Raw genomic sequence first — 6,830 nt, forward strand, 5'->3', positions numbered from 1 at the left:
AAATAATTATTGTAGTATAATTATGGGTTTAATTAGAATTGCTCAGAATTGCACAAATTCTCTGTGATGAACATATGTAAAGATAATCCCTTGTATTTCACCTTTTTCATATAAAATATGCAAGAATTCCTCTTCTCTCACCATCATTTATGTGCAATACATATTTGATGCTGATGTTCACAAAGAAATATGGCTATTTAAGGGGCTTTTATAATTATTTCTTCTGATCTCCTTGACAAATATAGTTATTATCTGTATAGATTTACATTCCAAACAACAGAACTGTGTTAACTATTGAAAGTTGTGTGCTTTTAAGTTCCTGTTTATCTAAAAATCACAAAGCTGCTAGGAGAAGCAAGGGGATACTAACACCGTTTCTTTCTACTAAACAGAAGCAAATATGGAGTGACTCACCTTTCATGCTAATTTAGTAACTTAAGCAAGTTTATGCTCTTAAGCACACTTGTAAAGTTAAAAACAGCATTTAAAAATAAAGCTGCATGTCCGTGTTCTCAGTCATGAACTAAACTGAAAAATTTCAAAGCTTTTAAGAAGTTGCTGTATCTTATCAAATATATATATATTAATATGTTCCTTTCATTAAGGAGGTCTGCTAGCCAGTATTAACTTTGCATGCTTCACCTCATTTTGACTGTGTGACAGTCACAGCAAGGGAATGGTTTTAATCCCACCAATATTCACATTAATGTTGATTTTACCACTTGCACGTCTACATCAGTAAGCTTTATATTTTGTCCTGAACTGTCTCACACAAGTCCTTTAAACATGCATTCCTAGTACAATGAGGTGTACGTTCCAAAACAGGAGCAGCTGCCACTTAGGAATGAAATTTCAAAGCCAATACTCCAGGCTCAAAGGTTAAGGTTCGTTTTTCTCTACAGCAATGCAGAGAAATCTAACTGAGGGCACCAGCTGCAGCATACTGCCTCCTTCTGAACCACAACTGCAGCCATGCAGGAGTTTCAGAGGTTTACATGGTTTATAGCAGTCTCTCTGCTACGTTACTTCAATATTTATTCACTCTCCCCCACCTCTTACCATCAAGTTCTCACTGAAAATCCTGGCTCTATTATCACCTTTTTCTGATGTTTTACTACGCATCATTAGTTTCCAGCACAAAGCATATTATTGTTGATTTCCTGCATATTTAGCTTCCAAATGTAAGCATAGAAATGCAGCAGTAATGTACTTTACAAACTTACAAAGCCTACTGTCTCATGAGGCATGTAATTTTCAATACAAAATACACTATGTTGCTACAAGAGCAATCAGTAAATTCAGCAATGTTTAATACCCCACTTATTTCACATTTTACATACATTTGTGAAACAGGAATGTAAAACTGTTCCCTGTAAATGCTAATGCAAACTTCTCCATATACAAGTCATTTATCTGTGTAATACATTAAAAAAATACACAGACAAAGAGTTTATCTATCTAAGCAGCCTGTTTCCAGAATGCATAGGGATGCTTGATCGTCTATCTGTTTTATTCTCACAGTTTCCAATTATCAGTGATTTAAGGACTCTGAGGACGAGAGGCTGAATCCAAACCATTACCTTGAACAGGTATGGAAAGACCTATACTCCAGGAACTGCATGCCTTTTAGAACCCACTTAATCTTCATAGTATCCTATGGCGATGGATATTCATTTTGCTTTTGGAGCAATTTGATACAAAAAAAATGTTCCTAGACAATAAATGATTTATGGCCCTAGTACAAAGTCATTCTTATTCCAAGAAAATGCTGATACCCAACTAAAAAAAATACATCACAACAGTTAGATTTGTTAGCCCCTGCAAGGACTAACAGCTCACTCACCATCAATAGCTTTAACCCATCTGTTTCCCTGCTAGCCTGTAACAGAATTAACAGCACCTATTTATTAAAGGAAGGAGAGATGAGAACATGGTTGAAAACCACCATGGTGATCACCACACAATGCATCCCAAAAAGTCTTTGTGCTTGTGTTAAAATTTTCAGTGCTTTCAGAACAGCCTGATTTATTAAGAAAATGAATGAAAAATGAGTCCTAGTCCTTTGGGTTTACAAGACACAATACAATAACTAATTCAAAGTGTGTGTGTGTTTTTTTTTAATATCTGTAGAGAAGTCTAGCAATACCTGCATTCTCATTGTATCTTGATACATGTAAGTTAAGTAATACAAAAGCAGGATTTCTTACATTTTGTTGATCATTGTTGAACATGACTGATTATATCTCAATTGTTTTACAAGTACGAGCTTCAGGATAACAACCTTCAGCCTTTTATCAGTTATCACTGTTGTATCTGCAAATATTCTTTTTAATTAAAAAGCAAATAAATTACATTGTGTAGTACCTAACACATAACAAGTACTTTCATGCAGAAAGTATTAAGTTTAAAAAAATTTGAAAGGCACAGTCAAACAAGTAGAGTAAGTAATCAGAGCAATAAGCTAGCTCATTTTCACTAGAGAACAACAGCATCTCTAACAATACAATACTCCCTATTTTTACTTTATCCTTCCCACCGTCTGCTTCTGCTCTGTTTTTTTATTCCAAGAAGCATTCACCACTTTTAGTTTTACTTACTCCGTCACAGAATTCAGACTGAATAGGAACAAAATTTCAATTCCAAAGCCAAAAAAGCACTACCTATTTGTAAGAAACCTTCTAAAAATAACTCTTATTTTCCCTACAATAACTATAAATCTTTAAGAGGAACTGTCCACATAGATTGCACATTTTGCTACACACTTGTGATTCCAAGCAATCGTAACTCAATAGCCAATGTGACTATCAAACAAGTATTCTTTATTGCAGTGCTGGGCACACAGGGATCGCTCCCCCTTATGTGCGCACCTTTCACGTTAATTTCACAGTTTATATGCTAGCTATACTAGCTATACATACATATTCATGCAATTTCTGGGAATTCTTTCACAGAAGCCACCACCCTATACTGCATGTGCAGTCTGTCTTTCTCCTTGGTGGTCTCTGAAGACCCTTGCTGACTGCTTTACCTCATCAGCTCTTCTTCCTTATGAACTTTGGCCATACTTCGTTTTGGTGACAAAACCAGCAGAACAGATCTTGAAAGTTCAGCACCATCTCGAACATCCTTGATAAACACTCAGAAATAGATTACATGGTGTTTGCACATGCCTGTTCTTTATCAGAAAACAGTAGTTGCAAAACAAGCACATCAATGATTGTGAAACCCTTTACAAGTATATTAGAAAATTTCCATTAATCTTTTCACCACTCTTCAGTCCCCCCTTTTCTATAAATGTGTCCCTGGTCTTACAGCACTTATTTATCCCCCTGCATAAAATACGTGCCAGTTTCCAGTTGGTGCCTTAACTTATTTAATTTCCAAAGCTCACAATCTCCCAGTGATTGCTGACAGCACTGGAGAAAGCACTGGTAGGATGCAGGTTAACAAGATTAGTAATCTTAATACTAAAATGGAGACAAAGAGCTGTTTTAACCATGCCAAAGCTGGGAGCTGAGACGTCAAAATTTCCCATAAATTTGTAAAACTTCAACTTGTGTCATGCTTTTATGGAGGATCTCAGTCTTCTCCCAAATATAATGTAGGTCTTCTTCAATCCTGCCCTCCTGATTAATATATGTGCAACAACTTTCATTAATTACCATACAACCCCCTCCCTCCTTAGCAGTAAGTAGGCCCAAAGCTATTCTATTCTGAATCACTACTTTTGACAGAGAAGTGATAGTACAACTTGAAAAGGCCTCAGGTTGTGCCAGGGGAAGTTTAGGTTGGAAATGATTAGACATTTCTTCTCAGAAAGTGCGGCCAGGCATTGGGACGGGTTGCCCAGGGAGGTGGTGGAGTCACCGTCCCTGGGGGTGTTCGAGGCAAGGTTGGACGTGGTGCCTGGGGACATGGTTTGGTGGGTGACAGTGGTGGTAGGGTGATGGTTGGACCAGATGATCTTGGAGGTCTTTTCCAACCTTAATGACTCTATAATAATGACTCTATAAGGGGATCACAGGACAGCAGACCTGTGCCGCGTGAGAGGACTGAGCCCTGTATGAGGAACGAGTGCCGTTTTTCAGTCACTCTCTAGTGACCGACCCGGGCTCCCTGAGCGGCGGCCAGCAGGGACGGGGCCGGTGTTTGAGGGGAAGGTGGAAAAAAAATATGGAACGCTTCACGAATTTGCGTGTCATCCTTGCGCAGGGGCCATGCTAATCTTCTCTGTATCGTTCCAATTTTAGTATATGTGCTGCCGAAGCGAGCACGATCACTACGTGTCTCTCTATGGTATTTAAAGCCCCCAAAGCTAGTAATTCTGAGGCTAGGGTGAGACTGCGTGTAGGAAAAACTGAAGCCGTGTGTTTGAGGTGACTGCACCCAATGCTGCCAGCCGTTCCTGCAGTGCAGGTCGGGGCTGGGGTCGGCAGCGGGGGGGGACAAAGCTCAGGGGCCGCCGCTGCTGTATGCAAATTTTACCGCAAAGCACTCTGGGGCGGCTGGCCGCCCTGCCTCCGCGCTCCGCGGCCGGGGAGGGCCCGCGGGTGGCGGCGGGCAGGGGTCGGGCCGAGTCCGGGACCGGGTCCGGGTTCGCGTTCGGGTTCGAATTCGGGTTCGGGGTTAGGCTCAGGCTCGGGGCAACCGTGAAGTAGCCGGAATGGGAGGGGAATATTCTAGAACGAGGCCCGAGAGTGTTACTGTAGCAGCAGCAGAGTGGCGCAGCGGAAGCGTGCTGGGCCCATAACCCAGAGGTCGATGGATCGAAACCATCCTCTGCTATGCGTCTTTCTTTTGGCTGCCCGGCAGCGCCGCGCGGCTTTGTGCCGTTCCGCTCCGAGAAGCCAACCCCGTCTCACCGCGCACAGCGACCCGGCGGCAGCGGGGGGTCCGTTCCTGGCCGGGGGCCGCTGCTTTTCCCTCTAAGCTGTTGCTGCTGCGAGCAGAGGCAGGACACAGCCCGGCAGTGGTTTAATAACGCACAGGCAGGGATTGCTTGCAGGTTTTTTGTCTCTCCCGATGAAATTAAATGTTCCACAGGTCACTTTTTCCCCAAAAGGGGAAAAAAAACACCACCCTGGCATACTGAAACAATGGTTCTGGCAATGGTACCTGCGGTCTTCTCTAGTAAAGCAAGCAAATCTCAGGCCAAAAGGCACGGAGGCAGAAGAAGCGTGTGAACGTGCAGTAAGTCAGCACACGCAACATTGCACGGCTGTGTGCAGGCTTTGGGATGCACCTGGGGATATTGGCAGCATGGCAAGGGCCTGGTGACCGAGCTTAATAGTAAGGTGCTTCTGATCGTGTGCTGCTTCCAGTGCTGTGAGGTGCTGCGGTACAAGAACAGTGGATTTTGTACATAAAATAAATACAGACTCCGGAGAAAAAGAGGTAAGAAGTGATTGCGTTTATGAACGTATGAACAAAATAGTTTTGTGCCATTCCCTTTAAGCTTCCCTCAATAGGGGCGGTTCGAAAGGGCCTTGTAACCGGTTCCATGGTGTAATGGTTAGCACTCTGGACTCTGAATCCAGCGATCCGAGTTCAAATCTCGGTGGAACCTACTCATTTTTGTCCAGAAGCAGATTTATTTACTGCCCAGCCTTATGGACACTCATCACTAAGGGAAATTCGGCGTTTTGCGCGGGGTTTTGGAATGTCGTGAATTACTGACCTGCTCTGCTACCGAAAACCAAATTTAAACGGAAAAAGGAACAAACTTTTTTTTTTCTGTTTACTTTCCTCTATATTATTTTTTGTATTTATTTATTGTCACTACGTTAGTACATTCTTATGTGAATTATCTGCAAAATCTCAGGCGTACCGTAGTATATTGAAATCTCAGCAGTTCTTTGTATTTCTACACTGTGAACAACCTCTGTGGAAACATCATTTAAATTATGTGTTAACAACGTGCAAGGCAGTTTGCTGAACTTTGACGCAGCTGTTATAATTCGTTTTGTGTGTTCGAAGGAAGCATTTTCCTACTGTTTCTTTTTGCTATCTCACCCTACAACTTTCTGGAAATGTTATATCCTAGCAATCCTTATATTTCAGTAGTCTTTATAGCATGAAGACAACGCATATCCCAGAACGGCCGAAGAAAGATGGGTATTTAAGTTATTATTAAGTACTTGACCAATCATTTAAGCTTTAGGTATTAAAAAAAGGCAGGTGGGTGCTGCCGATAATTTATTAGCCAACCGAGCAGAGCGGAGTGCCACCACGCGGTTCTATGGTGTAATGGTTAGCACTCTGGACTTTGAATCCAGCGATCCGAGTTCAAATCTCGGTAGAACCTGGAGAGCGGCTGTCCCTTTTTCCTCGCCGCTAGCGGGGCAGTGCCGGGTTTCAGAGCGCCGGATAACGCAGGAGGTCAGCGCCTAGGGCACGGCCAGATGAATGCGCCTTAGGGTTTGTGGAAGAGCGAAATAAAGACGCTCCGTTTTGCACGGTCCTGCACGCACACACATGCGAGTCCCCCAGGCAAAGGAAGAACAAGCGGTAAAGTCCAAGCACAGGGCAGCGGGATACAGATCGGAATTGGGGAGAAACCCAATTAGCCAAAAGCCAAGGGGGTTTCATTGATGTATGTTACTATGCTGTTCCTAACTTTCTCAAACTTAATGATTTCACAGATGTTAAATCATGGTAAGTCGACAGATGAGCCCGCAGTGTGCCCTGGCACGCACCAGGCCCGGCACTGCTGGCTGGGCGAGGGAGGCGATCATCCCGCTCCGCTCTGTGGTTTGGGGCAGCACAGCACAAAAAGGACATCAAACTACTGGGGAGCGTCCAAAGGAGGGCCACAAAGATGGGGAAGGGGC

At 43.0% G+C, this 6,830-nt stretch overlaps 4 non-coding genes across 4 annotated transcripts; 3 read left to right on the forward strand and 1 right to left on the reverse strand.

Annotated features, from left to right (window-relative positions):
• Positions 1-4,167: 4,167 nt before the first annotated feature.
• Positions 4,168-4,274, reverse strand: LOC118255620 (U6 spliceosomal RNA). Its single transcript, XR_004781005.1, has one exon. It is a non-coding gene; the product is annotated as a U6 spliceosomal RNA (small nuclear RNA).
• Positions 4,275-4,713: 439 nt separating this feature from the next.
• On the forward strand, positions 4,714-4,785 carry TRNAM-CAU (transfer RNA methionine (anticodon CAU)). Its single transcript has one exon. It is a non-coding gene; the product is annotated as a tRNA-Met (tRNA).
• A 709-nt stretch (positions 4,786-5,494) lies between these two features.
• Positions 5,495-5,566, forward strand: TRNAQ-CUG (transfer RNA glutamine (anticodon CUG)). The gene has a single exon. It is a non-coding gene; the product is annotated as a tRNA-Gln (tRNA).
• Positions 5,567-6,232: 666 nt separating this feature from the next.
• TRNAQ-UUG (transfer RNA glutamine (anticodon UUG)) lies at positions 6,233-6,304 on the forward strand. Its single transcript has one exon. It is a non-coding gene; the product is annotated as a tRNA-Gln (tRNA).
• Positions 6,305-6,830: the final 526 nt, after the last annotated feature.

The sequence above is a fragment of the Cygnus atratus genome, chromosome 18, assembly GCF_013377495.2.
Source record: "Cygnus atratus isolate AKBS03 ecotype Queensland, Australia chromosome 18, CAtr_DNAZoo_HiC_assembly, whole genome shotgun sequence".
NCBI classification, from domain to species: Eukaryota; Metazoa; Chordata; class Aves; order Anseriformes; family Anatidae; genus Cygnus; species Cygnus atratus.